We start from the raw sequence: 21,560 nt of genomic DNA on the forward strand, positions 1-21,560 counted from the left end.
AGAAAGAGAGGGGACGGGAGGGGGGAAGAAAAAAGAGAAAGAAAAAGGGGGTGGAAAAAAAGAAAATAGAGAAAAAAAGAAAGGAAAAAAGGAGAGAAAAAGAGTGACAAAAAAAAAGGAAAAAAGAAGAATGAAAAAAAGAAGAAAGGGGACAGTAAAAAAGGATATCTTGGAAATTTACATAAATGGTTTCAGGCTAAAATCCATATTAATCCCCTTAGGGTGCAAAGTACCTAATCTGTGGATCCATCTTAACTCTTTTTGTCTCAATAGATTTTCACGATCCCCGCCCAAACGCATTGGGGGTATATGATCGATTACTCTGAACCTTAGCTGGCTGATGTTTTGCCCTGCCTCTATAAATGTTTAGGTAACGGTAAGTCCATTTTACGTGTTCTGATTGAGGACTTATGTCCATTTAATCTTATGTGTACTTCATTTGCAGTGTCCCCTACATAATACAGTCCACATGGGCACTGTATCATATAGATCACGAAACTAGACCGACAAGTATATCTACCTTGTATCTTGATGGGTTGTCCAGAATGTGGGTGATTAAAGGTTTCCCCCTTTCTAATGCTGTTGCAATGACTGCACCCCAAACACGGAAAATTACCTGGTCATAATGGTGCAAGTATGGTTTGTTGTCCTTGTTGGCCCCTTAAACTACCAATGTCTGATCTAATGAGGCGATCTTTTAGATTTCTGCCCTTGCGGTTAGCACTGATAGGGAACTCACCTGTGTCAGTAGTTTTATCTATTAGATCCCAATTATTTCGTAAAATTTTCGCTATCTTCTGGCTATTACAACTGTATGTGGACACAAATGGAATTCTGTTAGTCACCTTCTTAGGATGTTTTGTCAACAATGTGGACCTCTCTATCGTGTCTAATCTATTTCTATGATGATTGAGCAAAGTTTGTGGATACCCCCTCTGTCTGAATTTTACATTCATCTCGTCTAAACAACTTTCCAATAGTTTTTTACTTTAAATTTTTAATTAATTATTTTTGATTTTTTAATTTTTAATTTTTTTATATTTAATTTTAAATTTTTAATTTAGTATATTTTTTATAATTTTTTTTATTATTCTTTGTTTTTTATTTCTTCATTTTTTCGATCTTTATTTTTCATTTATTCATTTTTTATTTTATTTTCATGCTTTTCTCTATTAACTGCTCGGTGCAATAACATATTATTAATTGGTATTTTCTTCTCATTTTTTGTAGGTAAATTTTTAGCATGAAACACTTTCTTTTACACAAAGACACTGGTGAATGATGACATCTAGACTTCGCTGACCTGTTCCCAATGTTCAATTTCTATATATGTATGTAATGTAATAAATGACTGTCTTATAAGACTTATTGTAAAACAGCGGTTCACCACAATTGCAAGTCATTATTATTTTGCAGTAATAATAAAGATGATTTTCATCGATGCGCATGCACATATGCAGGAATGCTCCTAGATCCATAGCGCAAGTCAGTTATTAACGCGCATGGACAGGAAGCAGTCAGTTCGTAAAGAGATAAAGAACTGACGCGTGCGCAATTTGCAGCCATAGGCTAGTGAGGGCACTGGCATAGTTCCTCCAAACAGGAGGAGGAAGTAAGCGACATCACACGCGTGCAAGCGCTGTGGGAATGTTTACAATCAGAGAAGCTTGCAATGTTGGTGAATCGCCGTTATGGACATCAAGGGCACAGGTCAGCTTTCTAGATATCTCCTGTCATAGTTATAGCACTGGACACTTTAGGATGTTTAGCACTTTATAATTGATGCTGTATTTTAGTGTTTTGTGGATAAACCACTATGGTCGCTATGACTACATAAACACCACATGTCTAAATGGACCAATGAGAATGTTTTGGGGGATGTGGCTTTTTAATGATGAAGCACCTTGTCAGGATCCGGACTGGTATGCAGCGGAGGACACTGGTGGTGGATCCTCTGTGTCAGTGGGGTGATGCTGTGGGCCATACCAGGGGAACGGAGTCTAAGGGGTTACTGGTTTTCCCCAGAGCCCGCCGCAATGCGGGATGGACTTGCAGCGGCAGGTAACCCCCAGGTCGTTCCACCCGATAGCAACTCAACCCCAGCTGACAGCTGAGACAGGCGTGGTACACAGGGACAAGGCAAGAGCAAGGACGGACGTAGCAGAAGGTCAGGGCAGGCAGCAAGAGTCGTAGTCAGGGGCAACAGCAGGAGGTCTGGGTACACAGGCTTAGGAACACACTAAACGCTTTCACAGGGCACAAGGCAACAAGATCCGGCAAGGACAGGAAGGGGAAGTGGGTTTATATATACATATAGCACAGGTGCAAGTACTGATTGGGCCAGGCACCAATTAATGATGCACTGGCCCTTTAAATTTCAGAGAGCCGGCGTGTGCGCGCCTTAGAGAGCGGGGCCATGCGCGCCGGGACTGAACAGCCAGAGGACGGGGCAGGTGAGGAGATTGGGATGCGACCCGCGGGCGGGCGCGTCCCGCTACGCGGATCGCATCCCCACCGGTGAAACCAGTGCAGCGCTCCCGGTCAGCGGGTCTGAACGGGGCGCTGCACAGAGGCGAACGCCGCGAGCGCTCCGGGGAGGAGCAGGGACCCGAAGCACTCGGGGTAACACACCTACACCTGTATTTGTACCAATCAGAAATGTTTGTACCATATATATATGCACTATGTTCACTTGTTATTCATGCCTGACAAAGGCTAACATATAGCCGAAACTTTGCACTGCTGGTAACTAATAAAAGACTACAGCTTGCCTTATATATTGGAGTTTGCTGCTTCTGTGCTGTGATCTATTGGTATGTGGATGTCGATAGACTGGACTGGTTATCCGGATGATCACCTACACTAACAGCTGGGGCCCGATGCTGTTCTCCTTCTGCTCCTTTCCATATATATATATATATATATATATATATATATATATATATATATATGTATGTATATTATTTTTTTTTTTAAGTGATACCTAAAAATTATTAATAATTTTATCACGGGAAAGGTTTTAAAATAAAACAAATCCAACCATATATACAAATATAACCACCTTTTCATGTAGCTCCTCTAACGTGAATAGACATAAATAATATATAATAATCAACCATAAAAATTTGGACAAAAACACCAGTATGCACATCAGAAACCATCATACGTATAAATTACACGAAAGTGATAGAAGATGCATCGTCCAGATGTGTCAAAAAGACGCATCTCAATAGGTTACTTGTGGCCCGAGGGCCCTGCTCCCCAGGGGACCGAACCACGTAACGCGGTCCTATCGACAAGGGACCCGGACACTGGAGTCGCAGGGAATAACCAAAACACGAAAGTATAATTCTCAAATACGAGCATATATTGTGACATGTAACAATAAAAATTCATTTAAAAAAATAGAATAAAATGATAATGTGTAAAGCCCCAAAATGCACACACCCAAATGCCTATATATATATATATATATATATATATATATATATATATATATATATGTAGGATGGTTCCTGATGTGCATACTGGTGGTTTTGTCGAAATTATTATGGTTGATTATCATATATTATTTATGTCTATTCACGTTAAAGGAGCCATATGAAAAGGTGGTTATATTTGTAGATATGGTTGGGTTTGTTTTATTTTAAAACCTTTCCCATGATAAAATGATTACCGTATATACTCGAGTATAAGCTGACCCGAATATAAGCCGATGCCCCTAATTTCACCCCAAAATCCCAGGAAAAGTTATTGACTCGAGTATAAGCCTAAGGTGGGAAATACATCACCCCCCGTCATCATCCAGACCCCCATCATTAACACCCTCATCATCATCACCCTGTCATCATCCCCCCTTCATCATCCCCCCTTCATCATCACCGCCTGTCATCATCCCCTTGTCATCATCCCCTTGTCATCATCCCACACCCCCCCTTCATTATCCCCTTGTCATCATCTCACACCCCCCCCCCTTCATCATCCCCTTGTCATCATCCCCTTGTCATCATCCCCACCCCCCTTCATCATCCCCTTGTCATCATCTCCTTGTCATCATCCCACACCCACCCTTCATCATCCCCTTGTCATCATCCTCTTGTCATCATCCTCTTGTCATCATCTCACCCCCCCCTTCATCATCCCCCTGTCATCATTCCACACACCCCCCCCCTTCATCATCCCCTTGTCATAATCCCACCCCCCCTTCATCATCCCCTTGTCATAATCCCACCCCCCCTTCATCATCCCCTTGTCATAATCCCCCCCCCCCTTCATCATCCCCTTGTCATCATCACCACATGTCATCATCATCACCGCTTGTCAATGTCTGATACAGTGGTCTTCAACCTGCGGACCTCCTGATGTTTCAAAACTACAACTCCCAGCAAGCCCCGGCAGCCATCGGCTGTCCGGGCTTGCTCCGAGTTGTAGTTTTGAAACCTCTGGAGGTCTGCAGGTTGAAAACCACTGCGGCCTTTGACATCATCCAGCCCCCTCTCACCCCCTTTAGTTCTGTACTCACCTCCGCTCGGCACTGTTCCGGTGCTGCAGGACTGTCCGGTGAGGAGGTCGTCCGGTGGGATAGTGGTTCCGGGCTGCCATCTTCACCGGGGAGGCCTCTTCTCCGCGCTTCGGGCCCAGAATAGAGGCGTTGCCTTGACGATGACCTAGAGGGATGTTGTTAATGAACGTACCTCTGCGTCGTCGTCAAGGCAACGTGACTATTCCGGGGCCGGGCCCGAAGCGCGGAGAAGAGGCCCCTCGGTGAAGATGGCAGCCCGGAAACCACTATCCCACCGGACGACCTCCTCACCGGACAGTCCTGCAGCACCGGACCAGCGCCGAGCGGAGGTGAGTACAGAACTAAAGGGGGTGAGAGGGGGCTGGAAGATGTCGAAGGCCGCAGTGGACTTCAACCTGCGGACCTCCAGAGGTTTCAAAACTACAACTCCCAGCAAGCCCGGACAGCCGATGGCTGCCCGGGCTTGCTGGGAGTTGTAGTTTTGAAACTTCTTGAGGTCCGCAGGTTGAAGACCACTGAGGGCGGAGAGTTCACTCGAGTATAAGCCGAGGGGGGTGTTTTCAGCACGAAAAATCGTGCTGAAAAACTCGGCTTATACTCGAGTATATACGGTAATAATTTTAGATATCACTTAAACTATATATATCTATATCTATATTTATATATATTTATATGTATGTATACAGTCATGGCCGTAAATGTTGGCACCCCTGAAATTTTTGGAGAAAATTATGTATTTCTCACAGAAAAGGATTGCAGTAACACATGTTTTGCAATACACGTGTTTATTGCATTTGTGTGAATTGGAACAAAACCAAAAAAGGGAGGAAAAAAAGCAAATTGGACATAATGTCACACCAAACACCAAAAATGGGCTGGACAAAATTATTGGCACCCTTCACGTAATATTTGGTTGCACACCCTCTGGAAAAATAACTGAAATCAATTGCTTCCTGTAACCATCAATAAGCATCTTACACCTCTCAGCCGGAATGTTGGACCACTCTTCCTTTGCAAACATCTCCAGGTCTCTCTTATTGAAAGGGCGCATTTTCCCAACAACAATTTTAAGATCTCTCCACAGGTGTTCAAAGGGATTTAGATCTGGACTCATTGCTGGCCACTTCAGAACTCTCCAGCGCTTTGTTACCTTCCATTTTTGGGTGCTTTTTGACGTATGTTTGGGGTAATTGTCCTGTTGGAAGACCCAAGATCTTGGACGCAAACCCAGCTTTCTGACACTCGGCTGTACAGTGCGACCCAAAATCCGTTGGTAATCCTCAGATTTCATGATGCCATGCACACATTTAAGGCACCCAGTGCCAGAGGCAGCAAAACAACCCCAAAACATCATTGAACCTCCACCATATTTCACTGTAGGTACTGTGTTCTTTTCTTTATAGGCCTAATTCCGTTTTCGGTAAACAGTAGAATGATGTGTTTCACCAAAAAGCTCTATCTTGGTCTCCTCTGTCCACAAGATTTTTTCCCAGAAGGATTTTGGCTTACTCAAGTTCATTTTGGCAAAATGTAGTCTTGCTTTTTTATGTCTCTGTGTCAGCAGTGGGTCCTCCTGGGTCTCCTGCCATAGTGTATAATTTCATTTAAATGTCGATGGAGAGTTCACGCTGACACTGATGCTCCCTGAGCCTGCAGGGCAGCTTGAATATCTTTGGAACTTGTTTGGGGCGGCTTATCCACCATCTGGACTATCCTGCGTTGACACCTTTCATCAATTTTTCTCTTCCGTCCATGCCCAGGGAGATTAGCATCAGTGCCATAGGTTGCAAACTTCTTGATAATGTTGCGCACTTTGGACAAAGGCAAAACTAGATCTCTGGAGATGGACTTGTAAACTTGAGAGTGTTGATATTTTTCCACAATTTTGGTTTTCAAGTCCTCAGACAGTTCTCTTCTCCTCTTTCTGTTGTGCATGCTTAGTGTGGCACACCCAGACACACAATGCAAATACTAAGTGAACTTCTCTCCTTTTTATCTGCTTTCAGGCGTGATTTTTACATTGCCAACACCTGTTACTTGCCCCAGGTGAGTTTAAAGGAGCATCACATGCATGAAGCAATCTTATTTTTCCACAATTTTGAAAGGGTGCAAATAATTTTGTCCAGCCCATTTTTGGAGTTTGGTGTGACATTATTTCCAATTTGCTTTTTTTACTCCCTTTTTGGGTTAAATTCCAATACACACAAAGGAAATAAATATGTGTATAGCAAAACACTTGTAAGGCTAAGTTTCTACTTGTTTGTTGTCCTCCTTATTTTGGGTTGAAAAAAAACGTCTGAAAAAACGGCAGTGCAATTTCCTGCGTCTGGCGTTTTTTCTGCCGTTTTTTCTGGCATTTTTTCATTTGTGTGGAAATTGCACCTTGGCATTTATTTGGGTACCTAAAATTTGTTGGGTACCAAAAGAAAAAAAGGATGCAGTAGTGATGGAAAAAATATGTATTTAAAAACATTTATATTTTTTAACTACATTTTAATTAATTTTTAATAAAGTGTGCGTGTTTCACTTTTTTACTCTATGTTTTACATTTTTAAGGTAGTACTACTACTCCCAGCATGGAACAGACTGTTCCATGATGGGAGTAGTAGTACTTGTACTAATAGACATACCGCCCCGAGTGTCAGTCGTGACACCCGATGCGATCGTCCATAATATAGCAGAGATGTGGAGCAGCTCTATACAGCGCTCACATCTCTGTACTATACTCCGACCAGTGATGTGAATAGAACATCACTCATTCATGCTTTGTGGTCATTGGCCGGATGGTTGCAGCTAATCACATCTCTGAGGGAAATATAAATGAGTGATGTTCTATTCAAATCCCTGGCCGGAGTATAGTGCAGAGATGTGAGCGGAGGAGAAAGCCGCTCTGCATCTCTGCAATAGAAAGAACAATCGCCTGCGGGCCCCCTGTGATCAGCCAGCTCACTATATTGTACTGTGGCCGCAGATACTTTAAATGAGCTACAGTGGCTGCCGGGCCTGTCGTGTGACGTCCTGACGTTGCATGGAGATGCAGGCACAGAGCAGAAGGACATCACCCTTCAGTGCGGCCCTCCGACTCCCGCCGAACGGGATAGACCTAGGCCTGGTAAGCATGTTAAACTAAGTGTAACACCGCAGTATGGGAGGGTGTTATTCTATGTATCTCATATATTGGCCCAGGGGGATCAGAGGGGACATACTTTCACCCTTTGGGGGAATATTCGCGAAAAAGGTTGAGAACCACTGGATAGACTTTTCTGTTTAGTGGGCCTGCTACATTAATATATATTAATATATATATATATATATATATATATATATATATATATCTATATATATATATATATATATATATATATATATATATATATATATTTTTTTTTTTTTTATAACAAACTTTCATTGTTGATAAACAAAAATACAATATATAAAACCTGACAGTGATTTCTGCTAACAGAAGAATAAGGGACATATTGTCGAATATACAAACAAACCAACGGTATATTTACCCAAACTCTGCATTTTTTTATTTTAGTTTTAATATAAGCATGCCTTAGATAATAAGCAAATCTGCACAGCTGCCAAGTATTCTATGTTTTACAGCTGATTCCTGACCTTCTTCGCTTCTATTCATGCTGCAGGACACAAGTAACACTTACCTAAAAGCTGTGCAGTGGGCGCAGCTTTAGTGGCATCAGTTTAATACATTTCCTTTCAATTGAAACTATATATATTTAACAAAATACCTAACAAGAAGCTGGTATCTGGTAGAAATGAGTCGCCTACCTATGTCTCCATATCTGACTACATGCTACATCTTTATCTCCTAAAGCCTTGGCTTAAAGCTGAAAGTCAGTTCTGAGTATTGTAATTTATATGATGCTCAGTTTTATGACATCCAGAATACACAATACTTACTGATATTCCACACCGTATATCCGTATATTCCACAGCATACAAGACGACTTTTTAACCCCGAATTTTCTTCTGAAAAGTCGGGGTCATCTTATACGCCGGGTATTGGGGTCCGGGATAGGAAAACTTCTGATTATCTGCCCGGGCCGGCTCCCGTGTGTGGCTGCAGGCGGGGGCCGGCCAGAGCAAGTAAAAACTAATACTGTATACTAAAAACCAGGGTGCCTCCAGCTGTTGTGAAACTACAACTCCCATCATGGCAAAGGCTGTTAGGGCATACTGGGAGTTGTAGTTTTACAACAGCTGGAGGCCTCCTGGTTTTTAGTATACAGTATTAGTTTTTACCTGCTCTGGCTGGCCCCCGCCTGCAGCCACACACGGGAGCAGGCCCGGGCAGATAATCATAGGTATTCCTATGCCGGACATCACTGTATCCCGAAAAATATTTTCGGGACATAAGGATGTCTGCCGGTCACTTACCATTCCCCGGCGGCGCGTGTGCTCCTGCGATCCTCCTTCGGTCCAGTCCTCTGTCTCTATGGTTGTACGCACGGGACGTCAGTGATGTCTCGTGCCTACAACCATAGAGGCAGAGGAGCGCAGAACCAGGAGGACCGCAGGAGGACGCGCGCCGACCAGGGCCTGGTGAGTGACCGGCCATGCTATCTTAAATAATCCGGTCACCGCTCCCCGGTTCCGGCACCTACTGCTATGGTCCATAGGCCATAGCAGTAGATGGTGACTCGGGCCGGAGGAGCGGTGATCGGAACACTGTGGGGGCAGACCAGTACAGACATACAGCCTGCAGCCATACACTGTATATGGCTGGAAGCTGTATGTCTGTTGGGGGGAGCTGCCAATCTAATGTGGGGGGAGCTGCCTACTATTGTGGGGGAACTGCTGACCTAATGTGGGGGGAGCTGCCTACAAATGTGGGGGGGGGGGAGCTGCCTAAAAATGTGGGGGGAGCTGCCTACAAATGTGGGGGGAGCTGCCTACAAATGTGGGGGAGCTGCCTACAAATGTGGGGGGAGCTGCCTACAAATGTGGGGGAGCTACCTACAAATGTGGGGGGAGCTGCTTACAAATGTGGGGGGAGCTGCCTACTATTGTGGGGGAACTGCCTACTATTGTGGGGGAAATGCTGAACTAATGTGGGTGAATTGCCTCCAACTGTGGGGGGAGCTGCCTACTATTGTGGGGGAAATGCTGAACTAATGTGGGTGAATTGCCTCCAACTGTGGGGGGAACTGCCTACTATTGTGGGAGAAATGCTGAACTCATGTGGGGGAATTGCCTACAAATGTGGGGGGAGCTGCCTACTATTGTGGGGGAACTGCTGACCTAATGTGGGGGGAGCTTCCTACAAATGTGGGGGGAGCTGCCTACAAATGTGGGGGAGCTGCCTACTATTGTGGGGGAGCTGCCTATGATTGTGGGGGAGCTGCCTACTAATGTGGAGTAACTGCTGACCTAATATGGGGTAACTCCCGACCTATTGTGGGGGAACTGCCGACCTAATGTGGGGGAACTGCTGACCTAATGTGGGGGAACTGCCGACCTAATGTGGGGGAACTGCCAACTTAATGTGGGGGGAACTATACTGCCTACCTAATGTGGGGGAACATGATGCCTACCTAATGTGGGGGAACTACAAGGTACCATACATCGCGGTAGAAGGGGTAGTCTTATATGGCGAGTGTATCCCAAACTCTATATTTTAACTGTTAAAGTTGGGGGTCGTCTTATACGCCAAGACGTCTTATACGTCATATGTCATATGACATATGAACGTCATATGAACGGATAAAGTCTAAGCAGAAATGCCAACTCAACTCTTGGCACTAATCTCAAAGGAGATTCCTTGTCAGGTCATAAATAATGGTTTTTCTAATTTATCATCTGGCAAATGATATTGTACTCGACAGATTGACAAATCAGGTGGATATATTATTAACTCTGACAGGTCAAACGTAAGACTTGAGGGGTTACTCCACCCCTAGACATCTTATCCCCTATCCAAAGGAAACCCCCCACGATCTCCCTGCTGAACTCTGTGTTTGTTTAGAACATCAGGTGCAGCTCTGGAGCGCCGGAGGCTCGTGACATCACGGCCACACCCCCTCAATGCAAGTCTATGGGAGGGGGCGTGCACCGGATTTTTGGAGTGTAGCAGTCGAGATCTTTGGATGGGGGATGGGATGTCTAGGGGCGGAGTACCCCTTTAAAGGTTGTCACTAAGTGTTTATTGTCAATTTTCTCTTTAAAGTAATGAGCAATAATTGCACCTAATCTAAAGCTGGCAAATGGGGGGGGGGGGGGTGAGTGTAAAGTCTGACCTGGTAGTTAGAGTGTCCATACATGTAGCAGTTTATGCTGCACTGACGGAATATGCTTTTACAATGAATTGTGTGATATTTCAGGCTTGCCACTTGTTTCAATGTGCTTCACCTATAAAAGATGCAGATATGAGAACTGTATTGCAATTTGTGTTGGTACTGTAAATACATGATGTATAAACCACTGTATGTGCGACCACGAGTTGCATTTAATCTTTAAAGGACGCAGGGCGTATGGATACGCCCTGCATTCCGAGTCCTTAAGGACGCAGGGCGTATGCATACGCCCGTGGGAATTCCGGTCCCCACCGCTAGCCGGTTGGGGACCGGAGCCGGATGCCTGCTGAAATCGTTCAGCAGGCATCCCGGCATATCGCCCAGGGGGGTCATTATGCCCCCCCATGTCGGCGATCGCCGCAGATCGCTGGACAATTCAGTCCAGCGATCTGCGGCGATTCCGGGTCAATCGGGTCTCCAGTGACCCGGTGACCCGGAATTACTGGCTGTTCGGGGCCGTCTCTGACGGCCCCGAACAGCCAGAGCCTGCAGGGGTGAGGTGGCACTGGTGCCACCTCACGATCGCCCTGATTCGTCGGCCGGATTACCGGCCGACCAATCAGGGCGCCTGCTGCGGGTGTCACTCCCGCACCCGCTCCGCCCCTCTTACGGAGGGCGTGAGCGGGAAGACGACCCCGGGTGCTGGGGACCCCGATCCCCGGCGTCCATGTTGGGATCGGGGCCCCAGGAGCGACGGCGGCGGCGAGGGACAGTCCTGCGATGGAGCAGCAGCAGCAGGTGAGTTACAGTCTCCTGCTGTTGCTTAGCAACAGCTCCCAGCATGCAAAAAGGGCATGCTGGGAGCTGTAGTTATGCAACAGCAGGAGGCAGACCACCACAACTCCCAGCATTCCCTTATGGGCATGCTGGGACTTATGGTTTTGCAACAGCTGGAGGCACATTTTTTCTATGGAAAAGTGTACCTTCAGCTGTTGTATAACTACAACTCCCAACTTGCACAAACAGCTAAAGTGCATGCTGGGAGTTGTAGTGGTGCATCTGCTGGTTGCATAACTACAACTCCCAGCATGCCCATTGGCTGTCGGTGACTGCTGAGAGTTGTAGTTTTGCAACAGCTGAAGGCACACTGGTTATGAAACCCATTTTTTTTTTACCTAACTCAGTGTTTCACGACCGGAGTGCCTCCAGCTGTTGCAAACTACAACTCCCAGCAGTCACCTTACACCATGCACCGTACATGCTGGGAGTTGTAGTTTTGCAACAGCTGGAGGCACACTGGTTTTGAAACACTGACTAAGGTCACAAACTCAGTGATACATAACCAGTGTGCCTACAGCTGTTGCAAAACTAAAACTCTCAGCTTGTACAGTCTGTCAGCGCATGCTGGGAGTTGTAGTTTTGCAACAGCTGGATGTCCCCCCCAATGTGAATGTACAGGGTACACTCACATGGGCGGAGGCTTACAGTAAGTATCGGGCTGCAAGTTTGAGCTGCAGCAAATTTTCTGCAACAGCTCAAACTGCCAGCGAGAAACTACTGTGAACCCCCGCCCGTGCGACTGTACCCTAAAAACACTACACTACACTAACACAAAAAATAAAATAAAAAGTTAAAAACACTACATATACACATACCCCTACACAGCCCCCCTCCCCTCCCCAATAAAAATGAAAAACGTCTGGTACGCCACGGTTTCCAAAACGGAGGCTCCAGCTGTTGCAAAACAACAACTCCCAGTATTGTCGGACAGCCGTTGACTGTCCAGGCATGCTGGGAGTTTTACAACAGCTGGAGGCAACCTGTTTGGGAATCACTGGCGTAGAATTCCCCTATGTCCACCCCTATGCAATCCCTAATTTAGGCCTCAAATGCGCATGGCGCTCTCACTTTGGAGCCCTGTCGTATTTCAAGGCAACAGTTAAGGGTCACATATGGGGTATCTCCGTACTCGGGAGAAATTGTGTTACAAATTTTGGGGGGTATTTTCTGCTTTTACCCTTTTTAAAAATGTAAAATTTTTGGGAAAAGAAGCATTTTAGGTAATTTTTTTTTTTTTTTTTTACATATGCAATAGTCGTGAAACGCCTGTGGGGTATTAAGGTTCACTTAACCCCTTGTTACATTCCCCGAGGTCTCTAGTTTCCAAAATGATATGCCATGTGGGTATTTTTTGCTGTTCTGGCACCATAGGGGCTTCCTAAATGCGGCATGCCCCCAGAGCAAAATTTGCTTTCAAAAAGCCAAATGTGACTCCTTCTCTTCTGAGACCTGTAGTGTGCCAGCAGAGCACTTTTCACCCCCCATATGGGGTGTTTTCTGAATCGGGAGAAATTGGGCTTAAAATTTTGGGGGGTATTTTCTGCTATTACCCTTTTTTTAAAATGGAAAACTTTAGGGAAACCAAGAATTTTAGGTAAAAATATATATTTTTTTTACATATGCAAAAGTCGTGAATCACCTGTGGGATATTAAGGTTCACATTACCCCTTGTTACGTTCCCCGAGGGGTCTAGTTTCCAAAATGGTATGCCATGTGTTTTTTTTTGCTGTTCTGGCACCATAGGGGCTTCCTAAAGGTGACATGCCCCCCAAAAACCATTTGACGCTCCTTCCCTTATGAGCCCTCTACTGCGCCCGCCGAACAATTAACATAGACATATGAGGTATGTGCTTACTCGAGAGAAATTGGGTTTCAAATACAAGTAAAAATTTTCTCCTTTTTACCCCTTGCAAAAATTCAAAAATTGGGTCTACAAGAACATGCGAGTGTAAAAAATGAAGATTGTGAATTTTCTCCTTCACTTTGCTGCTATTCCTGTGGAACCCCTAAAGGGTTAAAACGCTTACTTAATGTCATTTTGAATACTTTGGGGGGTGCAGTTTTTATAATGGGTCATTTATGGGGTATTTCTAATATGAAGACCCTTCAAATCCACTTCAAACCTGAACTGGTCCCTGAAAAAAAGCGAGTTTCAAAATTTTGTCAAAAATTGGAAAATTGCTGCGGAACTTTGAAGCCCTCTGGTGTCTTCCAAAAGTAAAAACTCATCAATTTTATTGTATATGTGAATAAAAAAAAAATATTTGGAATATCCATTTTCCTTACAAGCAGAGAGCTTCAAAGTTAGAAAAATGCAAAATTTTCAATTTTTTCATCAAATTTGGGGATTTTTCACCAAGAAAGGATGCAAATTACAAAAAAAATTTACCCCTAAGTTAAAGTAGAATACGTCACGAAAAAACTGTCTCGGAATCAGAATGATAACTAAAAGCATTCCAGAGTTATTAATGTTTAATGTGACAGTGGTCAGATGTGCAAAAAATGGCCGAGTCCTTAAGGTGAAAAAGGGCTCAGTCCTTAAGGGGTTAAACTTCATTTTCCCTTATGGGTCTCTATTGCCTTATTCCAATAAAAAAATGTAGAATTATATATATATATGGTACTAACTTTAATAGGTTGGAGACTTGCAAATCTCTATGCGTTCTTCCTAGTGTGGCGGTCTGTTCTTCTGACATAGATGATCATTTTCTTTTAAAACAGTTGAATTGATTGGTGACCACTTACAGACTGTAACTGCATTGACCCTCCTTGTCTTGAACATGTGAAGCCATAATGCTTTTTTAAGGTTTTAAGGGAACATTGTGATTTATATTATTTAAATAAACAATTGCAACAGAAAAAAAAATATATATTTTTTTTTTTTTCCCCTCCCAACTATTTCACAGAGCCACCCCTGTCCAGACTCGCCTGCTAGGGGAATATCTTATCCAAGATACCATTGCCACCATGTCCATGTCTTTAACCGTTAGGGGGCCTGAAGTTCCCAATGTTAACCAGAATCCTATTGTGGACTAAGAGCCACATTCTGACTCTATCCGTGGCCCACTCTCTGCTAGCAGCCTACTCATAGCAAGTTTTCCATGCTGAAGACTTCTGGTCTAAGGTGAATATAAACTCATCCTCCACCTTGTTCTATTGATCACTCTTGTAGTTAGTTCTGGCTAGCCTTATCGGGCATGGCTTGCTCACGTTATCACTTTTTATATGACATTTCCTGGCATCTGTCTCCCAAGGACATCCATTTTACCAAGGGTTAAGCCCACCACCAGCTACCATGTTGAAGACCAGCGATCTTTCTCCATCTGATATTTTCTACAGGACTAGAAGTTCTTCTTCCATTACATGACTCCTAACTTAATTTTTTTCCCATGATCTTTCTTCAGCATGGATTGGATCTGGTACTGGTTGTAGTATTTTTCCTGACATGCAGATTATTTTCCAAGAAGTCACCAATCTGGCTACTTTTTGGTTAACCACCATACTTTATGACCTCATGGTCCTTGAGGTATTCAGTCATCTCCCTACAATCTTTAGTGTGAGATTATTCTGCAGATGGTTCATAGTTGTTTTGGTTGTGGTCACTTCTAGAGATGAGCGAACTAACAGTAAATTCGATTCCTCACGAACTTCTCGGCTCGGCAGTTGATGTCTTATCCTGCGTAAAATAGTTAAGCCTTCAGGTGCTCCGGTGGGCTGGAAAAGGTGGATACATGCCTAGGAAAGAGTCTCCTAGGACTGTATCCTCCTTTTCCAGCCCACCGGAGCACCTGAAAGCTGAACTAATTTATGCAGGAAAAGTCATCAACTGCCGAGCCGAGAAGTTTGTGACGAATCGAATTTACTGTAAGTTCGCTCATCTCTAGTCACTTCCATCCATTCCGTGCTGTTCTTCATCCAGTTTTATTCCGGTCCCAATTAATACCTGTTTAATCCCCACTCTCTAGCGCCACTGCTGTGGTCTTCCTTGTCAGCTTTGTTTACTTGGCTGCAGAGATAAAGTGCCTGTATACTCATGTCACTATTACAGCCAATCCAAAATCTCAGGCTATGTTCACAAGGCAATGTCCGTACAGAAAATCTGTGTGGACATTGCCCCTGAATGCAGAGCGCTGGCATAACATGCCGGCCCTAGGACCACTGGAAATGTGTCCTCTCATAGACAGCAATGTATTCCATGCGGAGTCCGCAGAAAGAATAGACTGTTGTAACGCTGAGCGCTCCATCCTCTGCTCTTGGACCGGAGCGCTCACCGCGTTAGTCCCCGCTGAGTGCCCCGGTCAGACTCTCTGACCAGGGACACTTCGCTTCTGTAGCCGGCAGGGATGCGGTCTGCGCTGCGTGCTGTCCCCGCGCGCGGCCAGCGGCCCATCCTTACTTACCGGCACCCGCTCCGGCTCTCTCCTCTGCTCCCCTGTCATGTGGTTCCCGGCGTGTGCGTCCCTGCACTATAGGGTGCGCGCGCGCCGACTCTGTAAAATTTAAAGGGCCAGTGCACCATTGATTGGTGCCTGGCCCAATCCAATGTCCTCTGCTCCTATAAATGTACCCTGCCCTTTCCTGCCCTTGCCGGATCTTTGTGTTGCCTCAGTGCCCAAGAGACAGCGTTTATTGTGTATTCCTTGCCCGTTGCTGAACCCGTTGCTAACGACTACCGCCTCTGAACCCGTGCTGCCTGCCCTGACCTTTTGCTACGTCTGACTACGCCTATGCCTGTCCCTTCTGTGCTTCGCACGTCTCAGCAGTCAATGAGATTGAGCCGATACCGGGGGACACGACCTGGTAGTTACGGCCGCAGTGAGACCATCCCGCTTTGTGGCGGGCTCTGGTGAATACCAGTAACTACTTAGAACTGATCCTCCGGTACGGTCCACGCCAATCCCTCACTGACACAGAGGATCCACTACAAGTACCGCTTCCTGCTACCAGTCCGGATCCTTACACATGTCCATTCCTTCTGAGGACACCGGAATTTGAATTTCTGGTGTGAAAATCCTGCTATGTGCACAGCGCAGCAGAATCCCATTGAATTCAAATGTAGAATTCCACACAGAAATTCTGGCATGTGAACATAGCCTCAGGGTTTCATGTCCTCTTTTGCTGAGATCGGCTGTTTTGTTGACATTGTAAAACATGTCAACTAGGCTGGCAGGGATGATCAGTGTAGAGGTGCTGGATGCAGTATGGAATAAACTAGTAAGTAGAGGTTTGTTTGTTTGTTTGTTTGTTTTCACACTAAAGCATTTCTGGTGCAGCAGCCTCCCAATCTCTTCAATGGGATTTTGCTATGCAGTGCACCCTGCAGAGTTCCGCAGCAGACGTTAATTTTTTCGCCAGAACCCACGTGTACTACATTGCTGTCAATGGTGGCGACGCATGTCCTTGCAGTCCTAGTGGCGATGGAGTTTATCATGGCTGAATTTATTATGACAGAAGTTTAAAACTCCAGTCTTAACCCCTTAAGGACCAGGCCATTTTACACCTTAAGGACCAGAGCGTTTTTTGCAAATCTGACCACTGTCACTTTAAACAATAATAACTCTGGAATGCTTTTAGTTATCATTCTGATTCCGAGATAGTTTTTTCGTGACATATTCTACTTTAACTTAGTGGTAAAATGTTATGATAAATTGCATCCTTTCTTGGTGAAAAATCCCCAAATTCGATGAAAAAAATGAAACTTTTGCATTTTTCTAACTTTGAAGCTCTCTGCTTGTAAGGAAAATGGATATTCAAAATAAAAAAATTTTGGATTCACATATACAATATGTCTACTTTATGTTTGCATCATAAAATTTATGAGTTTTTTCTTTTGGAAGACACCAGAGGGCTTCAAAATTCAGCAGCAATTTAGAAATTTTTCACAAAATTTTCAAACTCACTATTTTTTAGGGACCAGTTCAGTTTTGAAGTGGATTTTAAGGGTCTTCATATTTGAAATACCCCATAAATGACCCCATTATAAAAACTACACCCCCCAAAATATTCAAAATGACATTCAGTAAGTGTATTAAACCTTTAGGTGTTTCACAGAAATAGCAGCAAAGTGAAGGAGAAAATTCAAAATCTTCATTTTTTACACTCGCATGTTCTTGTAGACCCAATTTTTTAATTTTTGCAAGGGGTAAAAAGAGACATTTTTTACTTGTATTTGTAACCCAATTTCTCTCGAGTAAGCACATACCTCATATGCCTACGTTAATGGTTCAGTGGGCGCAGTAGAGGGCTCAGAAGGGAAGGAGCGACAAATGGTTTTTGGGGGGCATGTCACATTTAGGAAGCCCCTATGGTGCCAGGACAGCAAAAAAAAAAACACATGGCATACCATTTTGGAAACTAGACCCCTCAGGGAACGTAACAAGGGGTGAAGTGAACCTTAATACTCCACAGGTGATTCACGACTTTTGCATATGTAAAAAAAAAAAAATTTTTTTTACCTAAAATGCTTGGTTTCCCAAAATTTTTAAATTTTTAGAAAGGGTAATAGCAGAAAATACCCCCCAAAATTTGAAGCCCAATTTCTCCCGATTCAGAAAACACCCCATATGAGGGTGAAAATTGCTCTGCTGGCGCACTACAGGTCTCAGAAGAGGAGTCACATTTGGCTTTTTGAAAGCAAATTTTGCTCTGGGGGCATGCCGCATTTAGGAAGCCCCTATGGTGCCAGAACAGCAACAAAAAAAACACATGGCATACCATTTTGGAAACTAGACCCCTCGGGGAACGTAACAAGGGGTAATGTGAACCTTAATACCTTACAGGTGTTTCACCACTTTTGCATATGTGAAAATATTTGTTTTTTTTACCTAAAATGCTTGGTTTCCCAAAATTTTTACATTTTTAAAAAGGGTAATAGCAGAAAATACCCCCCAAAATTTATAACACAATTTCTCCCGAGTACGGCGATACCCCATATGTGACCCTAAACTGTTGCCTTGAAATACGACAGGGCTCCAAAGTGAGAGCGTCATGTGCATTTGAGGCCTAAATTAGGGATTGCATAGGGGTGGACATAGGGGTATTCTACGCCAGTGATTCCAAAACAGGGTGCTTCCAGCTGTTGTAAAACTCCCAGCATGCCTAGACAGTCAGTGGCTATCTGGCAATACTGGCAGTAGTTGTTTTGCAACAGCTGGAGGCTCTGTTTTGGAAACAGTGGCATACCAGATGTTTTTCATTTTTATTGGGGAGGGGGGCTGTGTAGGGGTATGTGTATATGTAGTGTTTTTTACTTTTTATTTTTTGTTAGTGTAGTGTAGTGTTTTTAGGGTACAGTCACACGGGCGGGGGATTACAGTAGTTTCTCGCTGGCAGCTTGAGCTGCGGCAGAAAATTTGCCGCAGCTCAAACTTGCAGCCGGATACTCACTGTAAACCTCCACCCATATGAGTGTACCCTGTACTTTCACATTGGGGGGGGGGGACATCCAGCTGTGCAAAACTTCAACTCCCAGCATGTACGGTCTATCAGTGCATGCTGGGAGTTGTAGTTTTGCAACCGCTGGAGGCTCCGTGTTGGAAACAGTGACGTACCAGACGTTTTTCATTTTTATTGGGGAGGGGGGCTGTGTAGGGGTATGTGTATATGTGGTGTTTTTTACTTTTTATTTTATTGTGTGTTAGTGTAGTGTAGTGTTTTTAGGGTACAGTCACACGGGCGGGGGTTCACAGTAGTTTCTCGCTAGCAGGTTGAGCTGTGGCAGAAAATTTGCCGCAGCTCAAACTTGCAGCCGGATACTTACTGTAATCCTCCGCCCATGTGAGTGTACCCTGTACGTTCATATTGGGGGGGAAACATCCAGCTGTTGCAAAACTACAACTCCCAGCATGTACGGTCTATCAGTGCATGCTGGGAGTTGTAGTTTTGCCACAGCTGAAGGCATACTGGTTGTGAAATACCGAGTTTGGTAACAAACTCAGTGTTTTTCAACCAGTGTGCCTTCAGCTGTTGCAAAAGCTACAACCCCCAGCATGTACGGACAGCGGAAGGGGATGCTGGGTCTTGTAGTTATGCAACAGCCGGAGGCATACTACTTTGGCTGGGGATGCTGGGGATTGTAGTTATGCAACAGCTGGAGACACACTGGTTTGCTACTTAACTCAGTGTGCCTTCAGCTTTTGCAAAACTACAACTCTCAGCAGTCACCGACAGCCAACGGGCATGCTGGGAGTTGTAGTTATGCAACCACCAGATGCACCACTACAACTCCCAGCATGCACTTTAGCTGATTGTGCAAGCTGGGAGTTGTAGTTATACAACAGCTGAAGGTACACTTTTCCATAGAAAAATGTGCCTCCAGCTGTTGCAAAACTACAAGTCCCAGCATGCCCATAAGGGAATGCTGGGAGTTGTGGTGGTCTGCCTCCTGCTGTTGCATAACTACAGCTCCCAGCATGCCCTTTTTGCATGCTGGGAGCTGTTGCTAAGCAACAGCAGGAGGCTGTCACTCACCTCCTGCTGCTGCTCCACGCCCCCGCCCCGCAGGTCAGTCCCGCCGCCGCCGCCGCTCCTGGGGCCCCGATCCCAACAGGGACGCCGGGGATCGGGGTCCCCAGGACCCGGGGTGTTCTGCCCGCACCCGCTCACGTCCTCCGGAAGAGGGGCGGAGCGGGTTGCGGGAGTGACACCCGCAGCAGGCGCCCTGATTGGTCGGCCCGGAAACCGGCCGACGAATCAGGGCGATCGTGAGGAGGCACCAGTGCCACCACACCCCTGCTGGCTATGGCTGTTCGGGGCCGTCTCTGACGGCCCCGATCAGCCGGTAATTCCGGGTCACTGGAAACCCGATTGAACCGGAATCCGCCGCAGATCGCTGGACTGAATTGTCCAGCGATCTGCGGCAATCGCCGACATGGGGGGATAAAATGACCCTCCTGGGTGATATGCCGGGATGCCTGCTGAACGATTTCAGCAGGCATCCGGCACAGGCTCCGCTCCAGCTAGCGGCTGGGGCAGGAAATGCGCAGGGCATATCCATACGCCCTGTGTCCTTAAGGACTTGGAAATGGGGGCGTATGGATACGCTCTGTGTCCTTAAGGGGTTAAAGAACAAGTACACCAGATTGGGATGCACCCAATTTATAAAGGGGTACAGATCCTAAATTCGATGCATCTTTTATTGACCCCACTCCATGCTCTGAAATGTACTCATCTATGCGCTGGAGTAGATTTCTGCCATAGTTTACACTCATTTCTGACACTCATTTCAACCCACTGGGCCGAGGGAGATTGTGAGACACCACCAAGCCCAGATCACTATGGAACAATTCTAGAACAAATGACACCAGAAACACTTTTTATCTTTTAGATGCACGTTTTTATTAAAGAGCTTTATTTGCACTTTTTAATTATATTTTTATTAGGGCGATCTTACAGGGGCATTAGCCACATTACACCTGGACATGTACCCCAAAACAGAGGTCAGTCCAGTTACAAATAGTAGTAAATCAGGTGGTGGCCACAGCTGCTAATGCCCTTTTAAGAGTGTCCATAGCAGTAGGCAGAGGTTTCATATTCTATTAAATAATGCAGCTTGTGATTCTTTCTCGGGTCCAGTACAGAGTAAACCTGAAGAAGAGCCACCGCCGGGTAATCCAGAGGAAGGCGAAGAAAAACCCCGGAGATTTCAATCTCAGGGGAAAAAATAATTCCTTCCTGACCCCACAAGTGGCGATCGGACATAACCCTGGATCACGTCTATCGTCTGCCTCCTGCTGCTGAGTGTGACTATTACCATCTCTATACAACACAATGGTACTTATACATCTCTATACAATACAATGATAATTATTCATCTCTATACAATACAATGCAATGATACTTCTACTCTATACGATACAGTGATACTTAGACACTATTCAATAGATCCCCCTTAAAAGGGATCCCGCTTTCTCCATCTGTATCTTCAGCAGCTTCTTTCTTCA

Source organism: Hyla sarda, chromosome 3 (genome assembly GCF_029499605.1).
Source record: "Hyla sarda isolate aHylSar1 chromosome 3, aHylSar1.hap1, whole genome shotgun sequence".
NCBI classification, from domain to species: domain Eukaryota; kingdom Metazoa; phylum Chordata; class Amphibia; order Anura; family Hylidae; genus Hyla; species Hyla sarda.